Below are 24,219 nucleotides of genomic sequence, written 5' to 3'. Positions count from 1 at the left end.
GCTCTCTCCCAAAGTAGTGCTAATGAATGTGGCTGCTTGCCTTTTGCTGCCAATCCACAGAAAATATGGGTTCGCCTACAATGCCTGTTACTCTAATTTGAGGAGAGCATTGATCCACGTTCTGTGCGCAAATAGGACCATGGAATTTGGCTGTGGAGGTGATCCTTTGAAAAAAGGCAAAGAAGCGTTCCTTGGTCTTTACCCGTTTCAGGCAGCGTCAAAAGCAAGTTCCCTGACCGGGAATCGAACCCGGGCCGCGGCGGTGAAAGCGCCGAATCCTAGCCACTAGACCACCAGGGAGTCGAGAGTCAACAGTTCAGGGTCCCAGAGCTTGGAAAAAGGAAAAATCACACTACCCTTAAAACAACTAAATCACCCTTAAAGAGACAGATTCTTGGGCCAAAGACAGCTGCCACTCACTGTCCATGGAGACTCAGCTTAATGGCTCATGACCTCCCATCGTGCGAGACGGAGACAAAAATACTCCAACGACGGGACAGGGAGAATTTAAGCAAAGCTGAAGCTTATGGAAATATGCCGGAATGGTGTTCAGCAAGAGCCGGAGGAGAGTCGATCGGGAGCGTGTCCCATCCTGCTGACATCAAAGCACTGTCGGTTTTCAGATCCACATGAATATTTAACGAATCAAAGAACAAGTTGATGCCGTCGTCTCGGTTTCCTGATTGTGTACTTTTCTTGTTTAACACTACGTATCGTAAGTTACCTGGACAATAACTCAATTTGCACAAACTAATGGCCGACATCGTCGGTTTGGCAGAATACAACCCTCCAGTCACAGAAACACATGTCAATAGACCTACTCAACATAACACACCAAAAGTGAATAAAACTTTTACACACTGGAGTCGTAGAACAATGGTAAAAAATGTCATGTCTATGCTGATGGGGAACTTTAGGCTCTCCACCACTCTCCCTGACGAGAACATCGTTCTTAAACAGGTGCGCGAGCAAAGGAAGGGCGGATCTTTAAAACAAAGAGATTTTTTTGTGAACATCACAATCTAAAATGACCCTACTGCGACGTCATTAGCAGAAGGCAGCAAGAGAAGAGCGTTGTCTGAGGAGGGGTGTCAAACCCGGGCCGCGGCGTGTGAGAGCGCCAAATCCTAGCCACTAGACGATCTGGAAGGTATTGCCTGTTACACAAGAGGTCACAAAAGTGAATATTATTTTTATACCGTGGCTCAAATTTGGCTTTTCACATTCATACTGTGACGTCCTTCAGTCCTTGTTCTTTCCAGACGCACACAGTTCTCATTTAAGCCACCTAGGCTGAAACTACCAATATGTTTCTTGAAAGTCCATAAACCTTGGTGATCTCTTGGACCTCCCCTAACTACGCTTTCCCTTCCCCCATGTACACATTGTGGCAAATGTTGAGACCAAGGAGTGCCCTCTGCGCGTTGGTGGTATAGTGGTTGAGCATAGCTGCTTCCCAAGCAGTTGACCCGGGTTCGATTCCTGGCCAATGCATTGCGTGGGTGGGCCTTCTGGTATGAGGAATTACTTGGGATAATGTAGCTTTCCTTCCCATAACACCTACCACTGTGGCCTCGAAGGCTCAGAAACTGCAACTGCACGTGTGGTGCTCTCTCCCAAAGTAGTGCTAATGAATGTGGATGCTTGCCTTTTGCTGCCAATCCACAGAAAATACGTGTTCGCCTACAATGACTGTTACTCTAATTTGAGGAGAGCGTTGATCCACGTTCTGTGCGCAAATAGGACCATGGAATTTGGCTGTGGAGGTGATCCTTTGAAAAAAGGCAAAGAAGCGTTCCTTGGTCTTTACCCGTTTCAGGCAGCGTCAAAAGCAAGTTCCCTGACCGGGAATCGAACCCGGGCCGCGGCGGTGAAAGCGCCGAATCCTAGCCACTAGACCACCAGGGAGTCGAGAGTCAACAGTTCAGGGTCCCAGAGCTTGGAAAAAGGAAAAATCACACTACCCTTAAAACAACTAAATCACCCTTAAAGAGACAGATTCTTGGGCCAAAGACAGCTGCCACTCACTGTCCATGGAGACTCAGCTTAATGGCTCATGACCTCCCATCGTGCGAGACGGAGACAAAAATACTCCAACGACGGGACAGGGAGAATTTAAGCAAAGCTGAAGCTTATGGAAATATGCCGGAATGGTGTTCAGCAAGAGCCGGAGGAGAGTCGAAACGCAGGTCAATAGACCTACTCATCAAACACACCAAAAGTGAATAAAACTTTTACACACTGGAGTCGTAGAACAATGGTAAAAAATGTCATGTCTATGCTGATGGGGAACTTTAGGCTCTCCACCACTCTCCCTGACGAGAACATCGTTCTTAAACAGGTGCGCGAGCAAAGGAAGGGCGGATCTTTAAAACAAAGAGATTTTTTTGTGAACATCACAATCTAAAATGACCCTACTGCGACGTCATTAGCAGAAGGCAGCAAGAGAAGAGCGTTGTCTGAGGAGGGGTGTCAAACCCGGGCCGCGGCGTGTGAGAGCGCCGAATCCTAGCCACTAGACGATCCGGAAGGTATTGCCTGTTACACAAGAGGTCACAAAAGTGAATATTATTTTTATACCGTGGCTCAAATTTGGCTTTTCACATTCATACTGTGACGTCCTTCAGTCCTTGTTCTTTCCAGACGCACACAGTTCTCATTTAAGCCACCTAGGCTGAAACTACCAATATGTTTCTTGAAAGTCCATAAACCTTGGTGATCTCTTGGACCTCCCCTAACTACGCTTTCCCTTCCCCCATGTACACATCGTGGAAAATGTTGAGACCAAGGAGTGTCCTCTGCGCGTTGGTGGTATAGTGGTTGAGCATAGCTGCTACCCAAGCAGTTGACCCGGATTCGATTCCTGGCCAATGCATTGCGTGGGTGGGCCTTTTGGTATGAGGAATTACTTGGGATCATGTAGCTTTCCTTCCCATAACACCTACCAATGTGGCCTCGAAGGCTCAGAAACTGCAACTGCACGCGTGGTGCTCTCTCCCAAAGTAGTGCTAATGAATGTGGCTGCTTGCCTTTTGCTGCCAATCCACAGAAAATATGGGTTCGCCTACAATGCCTGTTACTCTAATTTGAGGAGAGCGTTGATCCACGTTCTGTGCGCAAATAGGACCAGAGAATTTGGCTGTGGAGGTGATCCTTTGAAGAAAGGCAAAGAAGCGTTCCTGGGTCTTTACCCGTTTCAGGCAGCGTCAAAAGAAAGTTCCCTGACCGGGAATCGAACCCGGGCCACGGCGGTGAAAGCGCCGAATCCTAGCCACTAGACCACTAGGGAGTCGAGAGTCAACAGTTCGGGGTCCCAGAGCTTGGAAAAAGGAAAAATCACACTACCCTTAAAACAACTAAATCACCCTTAAAGAGACAGATTCCTGGGCCAAAGACAGCTGCCACTCACTGTCCATGGAGACTCAGCTTAGTGGCTCATGACCTCCCATCGTACGAGACGGAGACAAAAATACTCCAACGACGGGACAGGGAGAATTTAAGCAAAGCTGAAGCTTATGGAAATATGCCGGAATGGTGTTCAGCAAGAGCCGGAGGAGAGTCGATCGGGAGCGTGTCCCATCCTGCTGACATCAAAGCACTGTCGGTTTGCAGATCCACATGAATATTCAACGAATCAAAGAACAAGTTGATGCCGTCGTCTCGGTTTCCTGATTGTGTACTTTTCTTGTTTAACACTACGTATCGTAAGTTACCTGGACAATAACTCAATTTGCATAAACTAATGGCCGACATCGTCGGTTTGGCAGAATACAACCCTCCAGTCACAGAAACACATGTCAATAGACCTACTCAACATAACACACCAAAAGTGAATAAAACTTTTACACACTGGAGTCGTAGAACAATGGTAAAAAATGTCATGTCTATGCTGATGGGGAACTTTAGGCTCTCCACCACTCTCCCTGACGAGAACATCGTTCCTAAATAGGTGCGTGAGCAAAGGAAGGGCGGATCTTTAAAACAAAGAGATTTTTTTGTGAACATCACAATCTAAAATGACCCTCCTGCGACGTCATTAGCAGAAGGCAGCAAGAGAAGAGCGTTCTCTGAGGAGGGGTGTCAAACCCGGGCCGCGGCGTGTGAGAGCGCCGAATCCTAGCCACTAGACGATCTGGAAGGTATTGCCTGTTACACAAGAGGTCACAAAAGTGAATATTATTTTTATACCGTGGCTCAAATTTGGCTTTTCACATTCATACTGTGACGTCCTTCAGTCCTTGTTCTTTCCAGACGCACACAGTTCTCATTTAAGCCACCTAGGCTGAAACTACCAATATGTTTCTTGAAAGTCCATAAACCTTGGTGATCTCTTGGACCTCCCCTAACTACGCTTTCCCTTCCCCCATGTACACATTGTGGAAAATGTTGAGACCAAGGAGTGCCCTCTGCGCGTTGGTGGTATAGTGGTTGAGCATAGCTGCTTCCCAAGCAGTTGACCCGGGTTCGATTCCCGGCCAATGCATTGCGTGGGTGGGCCTTCTGGTATGAGGAATTACTTGGGATAATGTAGCTTTCCTTCCCATAACACCTACCACTGTGGCCTCGAAGGCTCAGAAACTGCAACTGCACGTGTGGTGCTCTCTCCCAAAGTAGTGCTAATGAATGTGGCTGCTTGCCTTTTGCTGCCAATCCACAGAAAATATGGGTTCGCCTACAATGCCTGTTACTCTAATTTGAGGAGAGCATTGATCCACGTTCTGTGCGCAAATAGGACCATGGAATTTGGCTGTGGAGGTGATCCTTTGAAAAAAGGCAAAGAAGCGTTCCTTGGTCTTTACCCGTTTCAGGCAGCGTCAAAAGCAAGTTCCCTGACCGGGAATCGAACCCGGGCCGCGGCGGTGAAAGCGCCGAATCCTAGCCACTAGACCACCAGGGAGTCGAGAGTCAACAGTTCAGGGTCCCAGAGCTTGGAAAAAGGAAAAATCACACTACCCTTAAAACAACTAAATCACCCTTAAAGAGACAGATTCTTGGGCCAAAGACAGCTGCCACTCACTGTCCATGGAGACTCAGCTTAATGGCTCATGACCTCCCATCGTGCGAGACGGAGACAAAAATACTCCAACGACGGGACAGGGAGAATTTAAGCAAAGCTGAAGCTTATGGAAATATGCCGGAATGGTGTTCAGCAAGAGCCGGAGGAGAGTCGATCGGGAGCGTGTCCCATCCTGCTGACATCAAAGCACTGTCGGTTTTCAGATCCACATGAATATTTAACGAATCAAAGAACAAGTTGATGCCGTCGTCTCGGTTTCCTGATTGTGTACTTTTCTTGTTTAACACTACGTATCGTAAGTTACCTGGACAATAACTCAATTTGCACAAACTAATGGCCGACATCGTCGGTTTGGCAGAATACAACCCTCCAGTCACAGAAACACATGTCAATAGACCTACTCAACATAACACACCAAAAGTGAATAAAACTTTTACACACTGGAGTCGTAGAACAATGGTAAAAAATGTCATGTCTATGCTGATGGGGAACTTTAGGCTCTCCACCACTCTCCCTGACGAGAACATCGTTCTTAAACAGGTGCGCGAGCAAAGGAAGGGCGGATCTTTAAAACAAAGAGATTTTTTTGTGAACATCACAATCTAAAATGACCCTACTGCGACGTCATTAGCAGAAGGCAGCAAGAGAAGAGCGTTGTCTGAGGAGGGGTGTCAAACCCGGGCCGCGGCGTGTGAGAGCGCCAAATCCTAGCCACTAGACGATCTGGAAGGTATTGCCTGTTACACAAGAGGTCACAAAAGTGAATATTATTTTTATACCGTGGCTCAAATTTGGCTTTTCACATTCATACTGTGACGTCCTTCAGTCCTTGTTCTTTCCAGACGCACACAGTTCTCATTTAAGCCACCTAGGCTGAAACTACCAATATGTTTCTTGAAAGTCCATAAACCTTGGTGATCTCTTGGACCTCCCCTAACTACGCTTTCCCTTCCCCCATGTACACATTGTGGCAAATGTTGAGACCAAGGAGTGCCCTCTGCGCGTTGGTGGTATAGTGGTTGAGCATAGCTGCTTCCCAAGCAGTTGACCCGGGTTCGATTCCCGGCCAATGCATTGCGTGGGTGGGCCTTCTGGTATGAGGAATTACTTGGGATAATGTAGCTTTCCTTCCCATAACACCTACCACTGTGTCCTCGAAGGCTCAGAAACTGCAACTGCACGTGTGGTGCTCTCTCCCAAAGTAGTGCTAATGAATGTGGCTGCTTGCCTTTTGCTGCCAATCCACAGAAAATACGGGTTCGCCTACAATGACTGTTACTCTAATTTGAGGAGAGCGTTGATCCACGTTCTGTGCGCAAATAGGACCATGGAATTTGGCTGTGGAGGTGATCCTTTGAAAAAAGGCAAAGAAGCGTTCCTTGGTCTTTACCCGTTTCAGGCAGCGTCAAAAGCAAGTTCCCTGACCGGGAATCGAACCCGGGCCACGGCAGTGAAAGCGCCGAATGCTAGCCACTAGACCACTAGGGAGTCGAGAGTGAACAGTTCGAGGTCCCAGAGCTTGGAAAAAAGAAAAATCACACTACCCTTAAAACAACTAAATCACCCTTAAAGAGACAGATTCCTGGGCCAAAGACAGCTGCCACTCACTGTCCATGGAGACTCAGCTTAGTGGCTCATGACCTCCCATCGTACGAGACGGAGACAAAAATACTCCAACGACGGGACAGGGAGAATTTAAGCAAAGCTGAAGCTTATGGAAATATGCCGGAATGGTGTTCAGCAAGAGCCGGAGGACAGTCGATCGGGAGCGTGTCCAATCCTGCTGACATCAAAGCACTGTCGGTTTGCAGATCCACATGAATATTTAACGAATCAAAGAACAAGTTGATGCCGTCGTCTCGGTTTCCTGATTGTGTACTTTTCTTGTTTAACACTACGTATCGTAAGTTACCTGGACAATAACTCAATTTGCATAAACTAATGGCCGACATCGTCGGTTTAGCAGAATATACAACCCTCCAGTCACAGAATCGCATGTCAATAGACCTACTCAACATAACACACCAAAAGTGAATACAACTTTTACACACTGGAGTCGTAGAACAATGGTAAAAAATGTCATGTCTATGCTGATGGGGAACTTTAGGCTCTCCACGACTCTCCCTGACGAGAACATTGTTCTTAAACAGGTGCGCGAGCAAAGGAAGGGCGGATCTTTAAAACAAAGAGATTTTTTTGTGAACATCACAATCTAAAATGACCCTCCTGCGACGTCATTAGCAGAAGGCAGCAAGAGAAGAGCGTTGTCTGAGGAGGGGTGTCAAACCCGGGCCGCGGCGTGTGAGAGCGCCGAATCCTAGCCACTAGACGATCCGGAAGGTATTGCCTGTTACACAAGAGGTCACAAAAGTGAATATTATTTTTATACCGTGGCTCAAATTTGGCTTTTCACATTCATACTGTGACGTCCTTCAGTCCTTGTTCTTTCCAGACGCACACAGTTCTCATTTAAGCCACCTAGGCTGAAACTACCAATATGTTTCTTGAAAGTCCATAAACCTTGGTGATCTCTTGGACCTCCCCTAACTACGCTTTCCCTTCCCCCATGTACACATTGTGGAAAATGTTGAGACCAAGGAGTGCCCTCTGCGCGTTGGTGGTATAGTGGTTGAGCATAGCTGCTTCCCAAACAGTTGACCCGGGTTCGATTCCCGGCCAATGCATTGCGTGGGTGGGCCTTCTGGTATGAGGAATTACTTGGGATAATGTAGCTTTCCTTCCCATAACACCTACCACTGTGGCCTCGAAGGCTCAGAAACTGCAACTGCACGTGTGGTGCTCTCTCCCAAAGTAGTGCTAATGAATGTGGCTGCTTGCCTTTTGCTGCCAATCCACAGAAAATACGTGTTCGCCTACAATGACTGTTACTCTAATTTGAGGAGAGCGTTGATCCACGTTCTGTGCGCAAATAGGACCATGGAATTTGGCTGTGGAGGTGATCCTTTGAAAAAAGGCAAAGAAGCGTTCCTTGGTCTTTACCCGTTTCAGGCAGCGTCAAAAGCAAGTTCTCTGACCGGGAATCAAACCCGGGCCGCGGCGGTGAAAGCGCCGAATCCTAGCCACTAGACCACCAGGGAGTCGAGAGTCAACAGTTCAGGGTCCCAGAGCTTGCAAAAAGGAAAAATCACACTACCCTTAAAACAACTAAATCACCCTTAAAGAGACAGATTCTTGGGCCAAAGACAGCTGCCACTCACTGTCCATGGAGACTCAGCTTAATGGCTTATGACCTCCCATCGTGCGAGACGGAGACAAAAATACTCCAACGACGGGACAGGGAGAATTTAAGCAAAGCTGAAGCTTATGGAAATATGCCGGAATGGTGTTCAGCAAGAGCCGGAGGAGAGTCAAAACGCAGGTCAATAGACCTACTCATCAAACACACCAAAAGTGAATAAAACTTTTACACACTGGAGTCGTAGAACAATGGTAAAAAATGTCATGTCTATGCTGATGGGGAACTTTAGGCTCTCCACCACTCTCCCTGACGAGAACATCGTTCTTAAACAGGTGCGCGAGCAAAGGAAGGGCGGATCTTTAAAACAAAGAGATTTTTTTGTGAACATCACAATCTAAAATGACCCTCCTGCGACGTCATTAGCAGAAGGCAGCAAGAGAAGAGCGTTCCCTGAGGAGGGGTGTCAAACCCGGGCCGCGGCGTGTGAGAGCGCCGAATCCTAGCCACTAGACGATCCGGAAGGTATTGCCTGTTACACAAGAGGTCACAAAAGTGAATATTATTTTTATACCGTGGCTCAAATTTGGCTTTTCACATTCATACTGTGACGTCCTTCAGTCCTTGTTCTTTCGAGACGCACACAGTTCTCATTTAAGCCACCTAGGCTGAAACTACCAATATGTGTTTAGAAAAACAAATAGGACCAGGGAATTTGGCTGTGGAGGTGATCCTTTGAAAAAAGGCAAAGAAGCGTTCCTGGGTCTTTACCCGTTTCAGGCAGCGTCAAAAGCAAGTTCCCTGACCTGGAATCGAACCCGGGCCGCGGCGGTGAAAGCGCCGAATCCTAGCCACTAGACCACCAGGGAGTCGAGAGTCAACAGTTCAGGGTCCCAGAGCTTGGAAAAAGGAAAAATCACACTACCCTTAAAACAACTAAATCACCCTTAAAGAGACAGATTCCTGGGCCAAAGACAGCTGCCACTCACTGTCCATGGAGACTCAGCTTACTGGCTCATGACCTCCCATCGTACGAGACGGAGACAAAAATACTCCAACGACGGGACAGGGAGAATTTAAGCAAAGCTGAAGCTTATGGAAATATGCCGGAATGGTGTTCAGCAAGAGCCGGAGGAGAGTCGATCGGGAGCGTGTCCCATCCTGCTGACATCAAAGCAGTGTCGGTTTGCAGATCCACATGAATATTTAACGAATCAAAGAACAAGTTGATGCCGTCGTCTCGGTTTCCTGATTGTGTACTTTTCTTGTTTAACACTACGTATCGTAAGTTACCTGGACAATAACTCAATTTGCATAAACTAATGGCCGACATCGTCGGTTTGGCAGAATACAACCCTCCAGTCACAGAAACGCATGTCAATAGACCTACTCAACATAACACACCAAAAGTGAATAAAACTTTTACACACTGGAGTCGTAGAACAATGGTAAAAAATGTCATGTCTGCTGATGGGGAACTTTAGGCTCTCCACCACTCTCCCTGACGAGAACATCGTTCTTAAACAGGTGCGCGAGCAAAGGAAGGGCGGATCTTTAAAACAAAGAGATTTTTTTGTGAACATCACAATCTAAAATGACCCTCCTGCGACGTCATTAGCAGAAGGCAGCAAGAGAAGAGCGTTCCCTGAGGAGGGGTGTCAAACTCGGGCCGCCAAACCCGGGCCGCGGCGTGTGAGAGCGCCGAATCCTAGCCACTAGACGATCCGGAAGGTATTGCCTGTTACACAAGAGGTCACAAAAGTGAATATTATTTTTATACCGTGGCTCAAATTTGGCTTTTCACATTCATACTGTGACGTCCTTCAGTCCTTGTTCTTTCCAGACGCACACAGTTCTCATTTAAGCCACCTAGGCTGAAACTACCAATATGTTTCTTGAAAGTCCATAAACCTTGGTGATCTCTTGGACCTCCCCTAACTACGCTTTCCCTTCCCCCATGTACACATCGTGGAAAATGTTGAGACCAAGGAGTGCCCTCTGCGCGTTGGTGGTATAGTGGTTGAGCATAGCTGCTTCCCAAGCAGTTGACCCGGGTTCGATTCCTGGCCAATGCATTGCGTGGGTGGGCCTTCTGGTATGAGGAATTACTTGGGATAATGTAGCTTTCCTTCCCATAACACCTACCACTGTGTCCTCGAAGGCTCAGAAACTGCAACTGCACGTGTGGTGCTCTCTCCCAAAGTAGTGCTAATGAATGTGGCTGCTTGCCTTTTGCTGCCAATCCACAGAAAATACGTGTTCGCCTACAATGACTGTTACTCTAATTTGAGGAGAGCGTTGATCCACGTTCTGTGCGCAAATAGGACCATGGAATTTGGCTGTGGAGGTGATCCTTTGAAAAAAGGCAAAGAAGCGTTCCTGGGTCTTTACCCGTTTCAGGCAGCGTCAAAAGCAAGTTCCCTGACCGGGAATCGAACCCGGGCCGCGGCGGTGAAAGCGCCAAATCCTAGCCACTAGACCACCAGGGAGTCGAGAGTCAACAGTTCAGGGTCCCAGAGCTTGCAAAAAGGAAAAATCACACTACCCTTAAAACAACTAAATCACCCTTAAAGAGACAGATTCTTGGGCCAAAGACAGCTGCCACTCACTGTCCATGGAGACTCAGCTTAATGGCTCATGACCTCCCATCGTGCGAGACGGAGACAAAAATACTCCAACGACGGGACAGGGAGAATTTAAGCAAAGCTGAAGCTTATGGAAATATGCCGGAATGGTGTTCAGCAAGAGCCGGAGGAGAGTCGAAACGCAGGTCAATAGACCTACTCATCAAACACACCAAAAGTGAATAAAACTTTTACACACTGGAGTCGTAGAACAATGGTAAAAAATGTCATGTCTATGCTGATGGGGAACTTTAGGCTCTCCACCACTCTCCCTGACGAGAACATCGTTCTTAAACAGGTGCGCGAGCAAAGGAAGGGCGGATCTTTAAAACAAAGAGATTTTTTTGTGAACATCACAATCTAAAATGACCCTCCTGCGACGTCATTAGCAGAAGGCAGCAAGAGAAGAGCGTTCCCTGAGGAGGGGTGTCAAACCCGGGCCGCGGCGTGTGAGAGCGCCGAATCCTAGCCACTAGACGATCCGGAAGGTATTGCCTGTTACACAAGAGGTCACAAAAGTGAATATTATTTTTATACCGTGGCTCAAGTTTGGCTTTTCACATTCATACTGTGACGTCCTTCAGTCCTTGTTCTTTCCAGACGCACACAGTTCTTATTTAAGCCACCTAGGCTGAAACTACCAATATGTGTTTAGAAAAACAAATAGGACCATGGAATTTGGCTGTGGAGGTGATCCTTTGAAAAAAGGCAAAGAAGCGTTCCTTGGTCTTTACCCGTTTCAGACAGCGTCAAAAGCAAGTTCCCTGACCGGGAATCGAACCCGGGCCGCGGCGGTGAAAGCGCCGAATCCTAGCCACTAGACAACCAGGGAGTCGAGAGTCAACAGTTCAGGGTCCAAGAGCTTGGAAAAAGGAATAATCACACTACCCTTAAAACAACTAAATCACCCTTAAAGAGACAGATTCCTGGGCCAAAGACAGCTGCCACTCACTGTCCATGGAGACTCAGCTTAGTGGCTCATGACCTCCCATCGTGCGAGACGGAGACAAAAATACTCCAACGACGGGACAGGGAGAATTTAAGCAAAGCTGAAGCTTATGGAAATATGCCGGAATGGTGTTCAGCAAGAGCCGGAGGAGAGTCGAAACGCCGGTCAATAGACCTACTCATCAAACACACCAAAAGTGAATAAAACTTTTACACACTGGAGTCGTAGAACAATGGTAAAAAATGTCATGTCTATGCTGATGGGGAACTTTAGGCTCTCCACCACTCTCCCTGACGAGAACATCGTTCTTAAACAGGTGCGCGAGCAAAGGAAGGGCGGATCTTTAAAACAAAGAGATTTTTTTGTGAACATCACAATCTAAAATGACCCTCCTGCGACGTCATTAGCAGAAGGCAGCAAGAGAAGAGCGTTCCCTGAGGAGGGGTGTCAAACCCGGGCCGCGGCGTGTGAGAGCGCCGAATCCTAGCCACTAGACGATCCGGAAGGTATTGCCTGTTACACAAGAGGTCACAAAAGTGAATATTATTTTTATACCGTGGCTCAAATTTGGCTTTTCACATTCATACTGTGACGTCCTTCAGTCCTTGTTCTTTCCAGACGCACACAGTTCTCATTTAAGCCACCTAGGCTGAAACTACCAATATGTGTTTAGAAAAACAAATAGGACCAGGGAATTTGGCTGTGGAGGTGATCCTTTGAAAAAAGGCAAAGAAGCGTTCCTGGGTCTTTACCCGTTTCAGGCAGCGTCAAAAGCAAGTTCCCTGACCGGGAATCGAACCCGGGCCGCGGCGGTGAAAGCGCCGAATCCTAGCCACTAGACCACCAGGGAGTCGAGAGTCAACAGTTCAGGGTCCCAGAGCTTGGAAAAAGGAAAAATCACACTACCCTTAAAACAACTAAATCACCCTTAAAGAGACAGATTCCTGGGCCAAAGACAGCTGCCACTCACTGTCCATGGAGACTCAGCTTACTGGCTCATGACCTCCCATCGTACGAGACGGAGACAAAAATACTCCAACGACGGGACAGGGAGAATTTAAGCAAAGCTGAAGCTTATGGAAATATGCCGGAATGGTGTTCAGCAAGAGCCGGAGGAGAGTCGATCGGGAGCGTGTCCCATCCTGCTGACATCAAAGCAGTGTCGGTTTGCAGATCCACATGAATATTTAACGAATCAAAGAACAAGTTGATGCCGTCGTCTCGGTTTCCTGATTGTGTACTTTTCTTGTTTAACACTACGTATCGTAAGTTACCTGGACAATAACTCAATTTGCATAAACTAATGGCCGACATCGTCGGTTTGGCAGAATACAACCCTTCAGTCACAGAAACGCATGTCAATAGACCTACTCAACATAACACACCAAAAGTGAATAAAACTTTTACACACTGGAGTCGTAGAACAATGGTAAAAAATGTCATGTCTGCTGATGGGGAACTTTAGGCTCTCCACCACTCTCCCTGACGAGAACATCGTTCTTAAACAGGTGCGCGAGCAAAGGAAGGGCGGATCTTTAAAACAAAGAGATTTTTTTGTGAACATCACAATCTAAAATGACCCTCCTGCGACGTCATTAGCAGAAGGCAGCAAGAGAAGAGCGTTCCCTGAGGAGGGGTGTCAAACTCGGGCCGCCAAACCCGGGCCGCGGCGTGTGAGAGCGCCGAATCCTAGCCACTAGACGATCCGGAAGGTATTGCCTGTTACACAAGAGGTCACAAAAGTGAATATTATTTTTTTACCGTGGCTCAAATTTGGCTTTTCACATTCATACTGTGACGTCCTTCAGTCCTTGTTCTTTCGAGACGCACACAGTTCTCATTTAAGCCACCTAGGCTGAAACTACCAATATGTGTTTAGAAAAACAAATAGGACCAGGGAATTTGGCTGTGGAGGTGATCCTTTGAAAAAAGGCAAAGAAGCGTTCCTGGGTCTTTACCCGTTTCAGGCAGCGTCAAAAGCAAGTTCCCTGACCGGGAATCGAACCCGGGCCGCGGCGGTGAAAGCGCCGAATCCTAGCCACTAGACCACCAGGGAGTCGAGAGTCAACAGTTCAGGGTCCCAGAGCTTGGAAAAAGGAAAAATCACACTACCCTTAAAACAACTAAATCACCCTTAAAGAGACAGATTCCTGGGCCAAAGACAGCTGCCACTCACTGTCCATGGAGACTCAGCTTACTGGCTCATGACCTCCCATCGTACGAGACGGAGACAAAAATACTCCAACGACGGGACAGGGAGAATTTAAGCAAAGCTGAAGCTTATGGAAATATGCCGGAATGGTGTTCAGCAAGAGCCGGAGGAGAGTCGATCGGGAGCGTGTCCCATCCTGCTGACATCAAAGCACTGTCGGTTTGCAGATCCACATGAATATTCAACGAATCAAAGAACAAGTTGATGCCGTCGTCTCGGTTTCCTGATTGTGTACTTTTCTTGTTTAACACTACGTATCGTAAGTTACCTGGACAATAACTCAATTTGCATAAACTAATGGCCGACATCGTCGGTTTGGCAGAATACAACCCTCCAGTCACAGAAACGCATGTCAATAGACCTACTCAACATAACACACCAAAAGTGAATACAACTTTTACACACTGGAGTCGTAGAACAATGGTAAAAAATGTCATGTCTATGCTGATGGGGAACTTTAGGCTCTCCACCACTCTCCCTGACGAGAACATCGTTCTTAAACAGGTGCGCGAGCAAAGGAAGGGCGGATCTTTAAAACAAAGAGATTTTTTTGTGAACATCACAATCTAAAATGACCCTCCTGCGACGTCATTAGCAGAAGGCAGCAAGAGAAGAGAGTTCCCCAAGGAGGGGTGTCAAACCCGGGCCGCCAAACCCGGGCCGCCACACCCGCGCCGCGGCGTGTGAGAGCGCCGAATCCTAGCCACTAGACGATCTGGAAGGTATTGCCTGTTACACAAGAGGTCACAAAAGTGAAAATTATTTTTATACCGTGGCTCAAATTTGGCTTTTCACATTCATACTGTGACGTCCTTCAGTCCTTGTTCTTTCCAGACGCACACAGTTCTCATTTAAGCCACCTAGGCTGAAACTACCAATATGTTTCTTGAAAGTCCATAAACCTTGGTGATCTCTTGGACCTCCCCTAACTACGCTTTCCCTTCCCCCATGTACACATTGTGGAAAATGTTGAGACCAAGGAGTGCCCTCTGCGCGTTGGTGGTATAGTGGTTGAGCATAGCTGCTTCCCAAGCAGTTGACCCGGGTTCGATTCCCGGCCAATGCATTGCGTGGGTGGGCCTTCTGGTATGAGGAATTACTTGGGATAATGTAGCTTTCCTTCCCATAACACCTACCACTGTGTCCTCGAAGGCTCAGAAACTGCAACTGCACGTGTGGTGCTCTCTCCCAAAGTAGTGTTAATGAATGTGGCTGCTTGCCTTTTGCTGCCAATCCACAGAAAATACGGGTTCGCCTACAATGCCTGTTACTCTAATTTGAGGAGAACGTTGATCCACGTTCTGTGCACAAATAGGACCATGGAATTTGGCTGTGGAGGTGATCCTTTGAAAAAAGGCAAAGAAGCGTTCCTGGGTCTTTACCCGTTTCAGGCAGCGTCAGATTCCTGGGCCAAAGACAGCAGCCACTCACTGTCCATGGAGACTCAGCTTAGTGGCTCATGACCTCCCATCGTGCGAGACGGAGACAAAAATACTCCAACGACGGGACAGGGAGAATTTAAGCAAAGCTGAAGCTTATGGAAATATGCCGGAATGGTGTTCAGCAAGAGCCGGAGGAGAGTCGATCGGGAGCGTGTCCCATCCTGCTGACATCAAAGCACTGTCGGTTTGCAGATCCACATGAATTTTCAACGAATCAAAGAACAAGTTGATGCCGTCGTCTCGGTTTCCTGATTGTGTACTTTTCTTGTTTAACACTACGTATCGTAAGTTACCTGGACAATAACTCAATTTGCATAAACTAATGGCCGACATCGTCGGTTTGGCAGAATACAACCCTCCAGTCACAGAAACGCATGTCAATAGACCTACTCAACATAACACACCAAAAGTGAATAAAACTTTTACACACTGGAGTCGTAGAACAATGGTAAAAAATGTCATGTCTATGCTGATGGGGAACTTTAGGCTCTCCACCACTCTCCCTGACGAGAACATCGTTCTTAAACAGGTGCGCGAGCAAAGGAAGGGCGGATCTTTAAAACAAAGAGATTTTTTTGTGAACATCACAATCTAAAATGACCCTCCTGCGACGTCATTAGCAGAAGGCAGCAAGAGAAGAGCGTTCTCTGAGGAGGGGTGTCAAACCCGGGCCGCGGCGTGTGAGAGCGCCGAATCCTAGCCACTAGACGATCTGGAAGGTATTGCCTGTTACACAAGAGGTCACAAAAGTGAATATTATTTTTATACCGTGGCTCAAATTTGGCTTTTCACATTCATACTGTGACGTCCTTCAGTCCTTGTTCTTTCCAGACGCACTCAGTTCTCATTTAAGCCACCTAGGCTGAAACTACCAATATGTGTTTAGAAAAACAAATAGGACCAGGGAATTTGGCTGTGGAGGTGATCCTTTGAAAAAAGGCAAAGAAGCGTTCCTGGGTCTTTACCCGTTTCAGGCAGCGTCAAAAGCAAGTTCCCTGACCGGGAATCGAACCCGGGCCGCAGCGGTGAAAGCGCCGAATCCTAGCCACTAGACCACCAGGGAGTCCAGAGTCAACAGTTCAGGGTCCCAGAGCTTGGAAAAAGGAAAAATCACACTACCCTTAAAACAACTAAATCACCCTTAAAGAGACAGATTCCTGGGCCAAAGACAGCTGCCACTCACTGTCCATGGAGACTCAGCTTACTGGCTCATGACCTCCCATCGTACGAGACGGAGACAAAAATACTCCAACGACGGGACAGGGAGAATTTAAGCAAAGCTGAAGCTTATGGAAATATGCCGGAATGGTGTTCAGCAAGAGCCAGAGGAGAGTCGATCGGGAGCGTGTCCCATCCTGCTGACATCAAAGCAGTGTCGGTTTGCAGATCCACATGAATATTTAACGAATCAAAGAACAAGTTGATGCCGTCGTCTCGGTTTCCTGATTGTGTACTTTTCTTGTTTAACACTACGTATCGTAAGTTACCTGGACAATAACTCAATTTGCATAAACTAATGGCCGACATCGTCGGTTTGGCAGAATACAACCCTTCAGTCACAGAAACGCATGTCAATAGACCTACTCAACATAACACACCAAAAGTGAATAAAACTTTTACACACTGGAGTCGTAGAACAATGGTAAAAAATGTCATGTCTGCTGATGGGGAACTTTAGGCTCTCCACCACTCTCCCTGACGAGAACATCGTTCTTAAACAGGTGCACGAGCAAAGGAAGGGCGGATCTTTAAAACAAAGAGATTTTTTTGTGAACATCACAATCTAAAATGACCCTCCTGCGACGTCATTAGCAGAAGGCAGCAAGAGAAGAGCGTTCCCTGAGGAGGGATGTCAAACTCGGGCCGCCAAACCCGGGCCGCGGCGTGTGAGAGCGCCGAATCCTAGCCACTAGACGATCCGGAAGGTATTGCCTGTTACACAAGAGGTCACAAAAGTGAGTATTATTTTTATACCGTGGCTCAAATTTGGCTTTTCACATTCATACTGTGACGTCCTTCAGTCCTTGTTCTTTCCAGACGCACACAGTTCTCATTTAAGCCACCTAGGCTGAAACTACCAATATGTTTCTTGAAAGTCCATAAACCTTGGTGATCTCTTGGACCTCCCCTAACTACGCTTTCCCTTCCCCCATGTACACATCGTGGAAAATGTTGAGACCAAGGAGTGCCCTCTGCGCGTTGGTGGTATAGTGGTTGAGCATAGCTGCTTCCCAAGCAGTTGACCCGGGTTCGATTCCCGGCCAATGCATTGCGTGGGTGGGCCTTCTGGTATGAGGAATTACTTGGGATAATGTAGCTTTCCTTCCCATAACACCTACCACTGTGTCCTCGAAGGCTCAGAAACTGCAACTGCATGTGTGGTGCTCTCTCCCAAAGTAGTGCTAATGAATGTGGCTGCTTGCCTTTTGCTGCCAATCCACAGAAAATACGTGTTCGCCTACAATGACTGTTACTCTAATTTGAGGAGAGCGTTGATCCACGTTCTGTGCGCAAATAGGACCATGGAATTTGGCTGTGGAGGTGATCCTTTGAAAAAAGGCAAAGAAGCGTTCCTTGGTCTTTACCCGTTTCAGGCAGCGTCAAAAGCAAGTTCCCTGACCAGGAATCGAACCCAGGCCGCTGCGGTGAAAGCGCCGAATCCTAGCCACTAGACCACCAGGGAGTCGAGAGTCAACAGTTCAGGGTCCCAGAGCTTGCAAAAAGGAAAAATCACACTACCCTTAAAACAACTAAATCACCCTTAAAGAGAAAGATTCTTGGGCCAAAGACAGCTGCCACTCACTGTCCATGGAGACTCAGCTTAATGGCTCATGACCTCCCATCGTGCGAGACGGAGACAAAAATACTCCAACGACGGGACAGGGAGAATTTAAGCAAATCTGAAGCTTATGGAAATATGCCGGAATGGTGTTCAGCAAGAGCCGGAGGAGAGTCGATCGGGAGCGTGTCCAATCCTGCTGACATCAAAGCACTGTCGGTTTGCAGTTCCACATGAATATTTAACGAATCAAAGAACAAGTTGATGCCGTCGTCTCGGTTTCCTGATTGTGTACTTTTCTTGTTTAACACTACGTATCGTAAGTTACCTGGACAATAACTCAATTTGCATAAACTAATGGCCGACATCGTCGGTTTAGCAGAATATACAACCCTCCAGTCACAGAAACGCATGTCAATAGACCTACTCAACATAACACACCAAAAGTGAATACAACTTTTACACACTGGAGTCGTAGAACAATGGTAAAAAATGTCATGTCTATGCTGATGGGGAACTTTAGGCTCTCCACGACTCTCCCTGACGAGAACATCATTCTTAAACAGGTGCGCGAGCAAAGGAAGGGCGGATCTTTAAAACAAAGAGATTTTTTTGTGAACATCACAATCTAAAATGACCCTCCTGCGACGTCATTAGCAGAAGGCAGCAAGAGAAGAGCGTTCCCTGAGGAGGGGTGTCAAACCCGGGCCGCGGCGTGTGAGAGCGCCAAATCCTAGCCACTAGACGATCTGGAAGGTATTGCCTGTTACACAAGAGGTCACAAAAGTGAATATTATTTTTATACCGTGGCTCAAATTTGGCTTTTCACATTCATACTGTGACGTCCTTCAGTCCTTGTTCTTTCCAGACGCACACAGTTCTCATTTAAGCCACCTAGGCTGAAACTACCAATATGTTTCTTGAAAGTCCATAAACCTTGGTGATCTCTTGGACCTCCCCTAACTACGCTTTCCCTTCCCCCATGTACACATTGTGGAAAATGTTGAGACCAAGGAGTGCCCTCTGCGCGTTGGTGGTATAGTGGTTGAGCATAGCTGCTTCCCAAGCAGTTGACCCGGGTTCGATTCCCGGCCAATGCATTGCGTGGCGGACCTTTTGGTATGAGGAATTACTTGGGATAATGTAGCTTTCCTTCCCATAACACCTACCACTGTGGCCTCGAAGGCTCAGAAACTGCAACTGCACGCGTGGTGCTCTCTCCCAAAGTAGTGCTAATGAATGTGGCTGCTTGCTTAAAGAATTTAGAATTTTTGTGAACATCACAATCTAAAATGACCCTCCTGCGACGTCATTAGCAGAAGGCAGCAAGAGAAGAGCGTTCCCTGAGGAGGGGTGTCAAACTCGGGCCGCCAAACCCGGGCCGCGGCGTGTGAGAGCGCCGAATCCTAGCCACTAGACGATCCGGAAGGTATTGCCTGTTACACAAGAGGTCACAAAAGTGAATATTATTTTTTTACCGTGGCTCAAATTTGGCTTTTCACATTCATACTGTGACGTCCTTCAGTCCTTGTTCTTTCCAGACGCACACAGTTCTCATTTAAGCCACCTAGGCTGAAACTACCAATATGTTTCTTGAAAGTCCATAAACCTTGGTGATCTCTTGGACCTCCCCTAACTACGCTTTCCCTTCCCCCATGTACACATCGTGGAAAATGTTGAGACCAAGGAGTGCCCTCTGCGCGTTGGTGGTATAGTGGTTGAGCATAGCTGCTTCCCAAGCAGTTGACCCGGGTTCGATTCCCGGCCAATGCATTGCGTGGGTGGGCCTTCTGGTATGAGGAATTACTTGGGATAATGTAGCTTTCCTTCCCATAACACCTACCACTGTGTCCTCGAAGGCTCAGAAACTGCAACTGCATGTGTGGTGCTCTCTCCCAAAGTAGTGCTAATGAATGTGGCTGCTTGCCTTTTGCTGCCAATCCACAGAAAATACGTGTTCGCCTACAATGACTGTTACTCTAATTTGAGGAGAGCGTTGATCCACGTTCTGTGCGCAAATAGGACCATGGAATTTGGCTGTGGAGGTGATCCTTTGAAAAAAGGCAAAGAAGCGTTCCTTGGTCTTTACCTGTTTCAGGCAGCGTCAAAAGCAAGTTCCCTGACCGGGAATCGAACCCGGGCCGCGGCGGTGAAAGCGCCGAATCCTAGCCACTAGACCACCAGGGAGTCGAGAGTCAACAGTTCAGGGTCCCAGAGCTTGCAAAAAGGAAAAATCACACTACCCTTAAAACAACTAAATCACCCTTAAAGAGAAAGATTCTTGGGCCAAAGACAGCTGCCACTCACTGTCCATGGAGACTCAGCTTAATGGCTCATGACCTCCCATCGTGCGAGACGGAGACAAAAATACTCCAACGACGGGACAGGGAGAATTTAAGCAAATCTGAAGCTTATGGAAATATGCCGGAATGGTGTTCAGCAAGAGCCGGAGGAGAGTCGATCGGGAGCGTGTCCAATCCTGCTGACATCAAAGCACTGTCGGTTTGCAGTTCCACATGAATATTTAACGAATCAAAGAACAAGTTGATGCCGTCGTCTCGGTTTCCTGATTGTGTACTTTTCTTGTTTAACACTACGTATCGTAAGTTACCTGGACAATAACTCAATTTGCATAAACTAATGGCCGACATCGTCGGTTTAGCAGAATATACAACCCTCCAGTCACAGAAACGCATGTCAATAGACCTACTCAACATAACACACCAAAAGTGAATACAACTTTTACACACTGGAGTCGTAGAACAATGGTAAAAAATGTCATGTCTATGCTGATGGGGAACTTTAGGCTCTCCACGACTCTCCCTGACGAGAACATCATTCTTAAACAGGTGCGCGAGCAAAGGAAGGGCGGATCTTTAAAACAAAGAGATTTTTTTGTGAACATCACAATCTAAAATGACCCTCCTGCGACGTCATTAGCAGAAGGCAGCAATAGAAGAGCGTTCCCTGAGGAGGGGTGTCAATCCCGGGCCGCGGCGTGTGAGAGCGCCAAATCCTAGCCACTAGACGATCTGGAAGGTATTGCCTGTTACACAAGAGGTCACAAAAGTGAATATTATTTTTATACCGTGGCTCAAATTTGGCTTTTCACATTCATACTGTGACGTCTTTCAGTCCTTGTTCTTTCCAGACGCACACAGTTCTCATTTAAGCCACCTAGGCTGAAACTACCAATATGTTTCTTGAAAGTCCATAAACCTTGGTGATCTCTTGGACCTCCCCTAACTACGCTTTCCCTTCCCCCATGTACACATTGTGGAAAATGTTGAGACCAAGGAGTGCCCTCTGCGCGTTGGTGGTATAGTGGTTGAGCATAGCTGCTTCCCAAGCAGTTGACCCGGGTTCGATTCCCGGCCAATGCATTGCGTGGCGGACCTTTTGGTATGAGGAATTACTTGGGATAATGTAGCTTTCCTTCCCATAACACCTACCACTGTGGCCTCGAAGGCTCAGAAACTGCAACTGCACGCGTGGTGCTCTCTCCCAAAGTAGTGCTAATGAATGTGGCTGCTTGCCTTTTGCTGCCAATCCACAGAAAATACGGGTTCGCCTACAATGCCTGTTACTCTAATTTGAGGAGAGCGTTGATCCACGTTCTGTGCGCAAATAGGACCAGGGAATTTGGCTGTGGAGGTGATCCTTTGAAAAAAGGAAAAGAAGCGTTCCTGGGTCTTTACCCGTTTCAGGCAGCGTCAAAAGCAAGTTCCCTGACCGGGAATCGAACCCCGGCCACGTCAGTGAAAGCACCGAATCCTAGCCACTACACCACCAGGGAGTCCAGAGTCAACAGTTCAGGGTCCTAGAGCTTGGAAAAAGGAAAAATCACACTACCCTTAAAACAACTAAATCACCCTTAAAGAGACAGATTCCTGGGCCAAAGACAGCTGCCACTCACTGTCCATGGAGACTCAGCTTAGTGGCTCATGACCTCCCATCGTACGAGACGGAGACAAAAATACTCCAACGACGGGACAGGGAGAATTTAAGCAAAGCTGAAGCTTATGGAAATATGCCGGAATGGTGTTCAGCAAGAGCCGGAGGAGAGTCGATCGGGAGCGTGTCCAATCCTGCTGACATCAAAGCACTGTCGGTTTGCAGATCCACATGAATATTTAACGAATCAAAGAACAAGTTGATGCCGTCGTCTCGGTTTCCTGATTGTGTACTTTTCATGTTTAACACTACGTATCGTAAGTTACCTGGACAATAACTCAATTTGCATAAACTAATGGCCGACATCGTCGGTTTGGCAGAATACAACCCTCCAGTCACAGAAACGCATGTCAATAGACCTACTCAACATAACACACCAAAAGTGAATAAAACTTTTACACACTGGAGTCGTAGAACAATGGTAAAAAATGTCATGTCTATGCTGATGGGGAACTTTAGGCTCTCCACCACTCTCCCTGACGAGAACATCGTTCTTAAACAGGTGCGCGAGCAAAGGAAGGGCGGATCTTTAAAACAAAGAGATTTTTTTGTGAACATCACAATCTAAAATGACGCTCCTGCGACGTCATTAGCAGAAGGCAGCAAGAGAAGAGAGTTCCCCAAGGAGGGGTGTCAAACCCGGGCCGCCAAACCCGGACCGCCACGACCGGGCCGCGGCGTGTGAGAGCGCCGAATCCTAGCCACTAGACGATCCGGAAGGTATTGCCTGTTACACAAGAGGTCACAAAAGTGAATATTATTTTTATACCGTGGCTCAAATTTGGCTTTTCACATTCATACTGTGACGTCCTTCAGTCCTTGTTCTTTCCAGACGCACACAGTTCTCATTTAAGCCACCTAGGCTGAAACTACCAATATGTTTCTTGAAAGTCCATAAACCTTGGTGATCTCTTGGACCTCCCCTAACTACGCTTTCCCTTCCCCCATGTACACATCGTGGAAAATGTTGAGACCAAGGAGTGCCCTCTGCGCGTTGGTGGTATAGTGGTTGAGCATAGCTGCTTCCCAAGCAGTTGACCCGGGTTCGATTCCCGGCCAATGCATTGCGTGGGTGGGCCTTCTGGTATGAGGAATTACTTGGGATAATGTAGCTTTCCTTCCCATAACACCTACCACTGTGTCCTCGAAGGCTCAGAAACTGCAACTGCATGTGTGGTGCTCTCTCCCAAAGTAGTGCTAATGAATGTGGCTGCTTGCCTTTTGCTGCCAATCCACAGAAAATACGTGTTCGCCTACAATGACTGTTACTCTAATTTGAGGAGAGCGTTGATCCACGTTCTGTGCGCAAATAGGACCATGGAATTTGGCTGTGGAGGTGATCCTTTGAAAAAAGGCAAAGAAGCGTTCCTTGGTCTTTACCTGTTTCAGGCAGCGTCAAAAGCAAGTTCCCTGACCGGGAATCGAACCCGGGCCGCGGCGGTGAAAGCGCCGAATCCTAGCCACTAGACCACCAGGGAGTCGAGAGTCAACAGTTCAGGGTCCCAGAGCTTGCAAAAAGGAAAAATCACACTACCCTTAAAACAACTAAATCACCCTTAAAGAGAAAGATTCTTGGGCCAAAGACAGCTGCCACTCACTGTCCATGGAGACTCAGCTTAATGGCTCATGACCTCCCATCGTGCGAGACGGAGACAAAAATACTCCAACGACGGGACAGGGAGAATTTAAGCAAATCTGAAGCTTATGGAAATATGCCGGAATGGTGTTCAGCAAGAGCCGGAGGAGAGTCGATCGGGAGCGTGTCCAATCCTGCTGACATCAAAGCACTGTCGGTTTGCAGTTCCACATGAATATTTAACGAATCAAAGAACAAGTTGATGCCGTCGTCTCGGTTTCCTGATTGTGTACTTTTCTTGTTTAACACTACGTATCGTAAGTTACCTGGACAATAACTCAATTTGCATAAACTAATGGCCGACATCGTCGGTTTAGCAGAATATACAACCCTCCAGTCACAGAAACGCATGTCAATAGACCTACTCAACATAACACACCAAAAGTGAATACAACTTTTACACACTGGAG

General features: G+C 47.4%; 24 non-coding genes across 24 annotated transcripts; 11 read left to right on the top strand and 13 right to left on the bottom strand.

Moving 5' to 3' along the window:
- Window positions 1-228: 228 nt before the first annotated feature.
- trnae-uuc (transfer RNA glutamic acid (anticodon UUC)) lies at window positions 229-300 on the bottom strand. The gene has a single exon. It is a non-coding gene; the product is annotated as a tRNA-Glu (tRNA).
- Window positions 301-1,421: 1,121 nt separating this feature from the next.
- trnag-ccc (transfer RNA glycine (anticodon CCC)) lies at window positions 1,422-1,494 on the top strand. The gene has a single exon. It is a non-coding gene; the product is annotated as a tRNA-Gly (tRNA).
- A 342-nt stretch (window positions 1,495-1,836) lies between these two features.
- trnae-uuc (transfer RNA glutamic acid (anticodon UUC)) lies at window positions 1,837-1,908 on the bottom strand. The gene has a single exon. It is a non-coding gene; the product is annotated as a tRNA-Glu (tRNA).
- A 1,309-nt stretch (window positions 1,909-3,217) lies between these two features.
- On the bottom strand, window positions 3,218-3,289 carry trnae-uuc (transfer RNA glutamic acid (anticodon UUC)). Its single transcript has one exon. It is a non-coding gene; the product is annotated as a tRNA-Glu (tRNA).
- A 1,121-nt stretch (window positions 3,290-4,410) lies between these two features.
- trnag-ccc (transfer RNA glycine (anticodon CCC)) lies at window positions 4,411-4,483 on the top strand. The gene has a single exon. It is a non-coding gene; the product is annotated as a tRNA-Gly (tRNA).
- A 342-nt stretch (window positions 4,484-4,825) lies between these two features.
- Window positions 4,826-4,897, bottom strand: trnae-uuc (transfer RNA glutamic acid (anticodon UUC)). The gene has a single exon. It is a non-coding gene; the product is annotated as a tRNA-Glu (tRNA).
- Window positions 4,898-6,018: 1,121 nt separating this feature from the next.
- On the top strand, window positions 6,019-6,091 carry trnag-ccc (transfer RNA glycine (anticodon CCC)). Its single transcript has one exon. It is a non-coding gene; the product is annotated as a tRNA-Gly (tRNA).
- A 1,537-nt stretch (window positions 6,092-7,628) lies between these two features.
- trnag-ccc (transfer RNA glycine (anticodon CCC)) lies at window positions 7,629-7,701 on the top strand. The gene has a single exon. It is a non-coding gene; the product is annotated as a tRNA-Gly (tRNA).
- A 342-nt stretch (window positions 7,702-8,043) lies between these two features.
- Window positions 8,044-8,115, bottom strand: trnae-uuc (transfer RNA glutamic acid (anticodon UUC)). Its single transcript has one exon. It is a non-coding gene; the product is annotated as a tRNA-Glu (tRNA).
- Window positions 8,116-9,010: 895 nt separating this feature from the next.
- On the bottom strand, window positions 9,011-9,082 carry trnae-uuc (transfer RNA glutamic acid (anticodon UUC)). Its single transcript has one exon. It is a non-coding gene; the product is annotated as a tRNA-Glu (tRNA).
- A 1,133-nt stretch (window positions 9,083-10,215) lies between these two features.
- Window positions 10,216-10,288, top strand: trnag-ccc (transfer RNA glycine (anticodon CCC)). The gene has a single exon. It is a non-coding gene; the product is annotated as a tRNA-Gly (tRNA).
- A 342-nt stretch (window positions 10,289-10,630) lies between these two features.
- On the bottom strand, window positions 10,631-10,702 carry trnae-uuc (transfer RNA glutamic acid (anticodon UUC)). Its single transcript has one exon. It is a non-coding gene; the product is annotated as a tRNA-Glu (tRNA).
- An 895-nt stretch (window positions 10,703-11,597) lies between these two features.
- trnae-uuc (transfer RNA glutamic acid (anticodon UUC)) lies at window positions 11,598-11,669 on the bottom strand. Its single transcript has one exon. It is a non-coding gene; the product is annotated as a tRNA-Glu (tRNA).
- An 895-nt stretch (window positions 11,670-12,564) lies between these two features.
- Window positions 12,565-12,636, bottom strand: trnae-uuc (transfer RNA glutamic acid (anticodon UUC)). The gene has a single exon. It is a non-coding gene; the product is annotated as a tRNA-Glu (tRNA).
- A 1,134-nt stretch (window positions 12,637-13,770) lies between these two features.
- trnae-uuc (transfer RNA glutamic acid (anticodon UUC)) lies at window positions 13,771-13,842 on the bottom strand. Its single transcript has one exon. It is a non-coding gene; the product is annotated as a tRNA-Glu (tRNA).
- A 1,149-nt stretch (window positions 13,843-14,991) lies between these two features.
- Window positions 14,992-15,064, top strand: trnag-ccc (transfer RNA glycine (anticodon CCC)). The gene has a single exon. It is a non-coding gene; the product is annotated as a tRNA-Gly (tRNA).
- Window positions 15,065-16,431: 1,367 nt separating this feature from the next.
- trnae-uuc (transfer RNA glutamic acid (anticodon UUC)) lies at window positions 16,432-16,503 on the bottom strand. Its single transcript has one exon. It is a non-coding gene; the product is annotated as a tRNA-Glu (tRNA).
- A 1,133-nt stretch (window positions 16,504-17,636) lies between these two features.
- Window positions 17,637-17,709, top strand: trnag-ccc (transfer RNA glycine (anticodon CCC)). The gene has a single exon. It is a non-coding gene; the product is annotated as a tRNA-Gly (tRNA).
- Window positions 17,710-19,246: 1,537 nt separating this feature from the next.
- Window positions 19,247-19,319, top strand: trnag-ccc (transfer RNA glycine (anticodon CCC)). The gene has a single exon. It is a non-coding gene; the product is annotated as a tRNA-Gly (tRNA).
- A 600-nt stretch (window positions 19,320-19,919) lies between these two features.
- Window positions 19,920-19,992, top strand: trnag-ccc (transfer RNA glycine (anticodon CCC)). The gene has a single exon. It is a non-coding gene; the product is annotated as a tRNA-Gly (tRNA).
- Window positions 19,993-20,334: 342 nt separating this feature from the next.
- trnae-uuc (transfer RNA glutamic acid (anticodon UUC)) lies at window positions 20,335-20,406 on the bottom strand. Its single transcript has one exon. It is a non-coding gene; the product is annotated as a tRNA-Glu (tRNA).
- A 1,123-nt stretch (window positions 20,407-21,529) lies between these two features.
- On the top strand, window positions 21,530-21,602 carry trnag-ccc (transfer RNA glycine (anticodon CCC)). The gene has a single exon. It is a non-coding gene; the product is annotated as a tRNA-Gly (tRNA).
- Window positions 21,603-23,164: 1,562 nt separating this feature from the next.
- On the top strand, window positions 23,165-23,237 carry trnag-ccc (transfer RNA glycine (anticodon CCC)). Its single transcript has one exon. It is a non-coding gene; the product is annotated as a tRNA-Gly (tRNA).
- Window positions 23,238-23,579: 342 nt separating this feature from the next.
- Window positions 23,580-23,651, bottom strand: trnae-uuc (transfer RNA glutamic acid (anticodon UUC)). The gene has a single exon. It is a non-coding gene; the product is annotated as a tRNA-Glu (tRNA).
- Window positions 23,652-24,219: the final 568 nt, after the last annotated feature.

Source organism: Channa argus, unplaced genomic scaffold (assembly GCF_033026475.1).
Source record: "Channa argus isolate prfri unplaced genomic scaffold, Channa argus male v1.0 Contig038, whole genome shotgun sequence".
In the NCBI taxonomy this organism is placed as follows: Eukaryota; Metazoa; Chordata; class Actinopteri; order Anabantiformes; family Channidae; genus Channa; species Channa argus.
The sequence above is the reverse complement of the archived record's forward strand: the minus strand, read 5'-3'. Positions and strand labels throughout refer to the sequence as shown.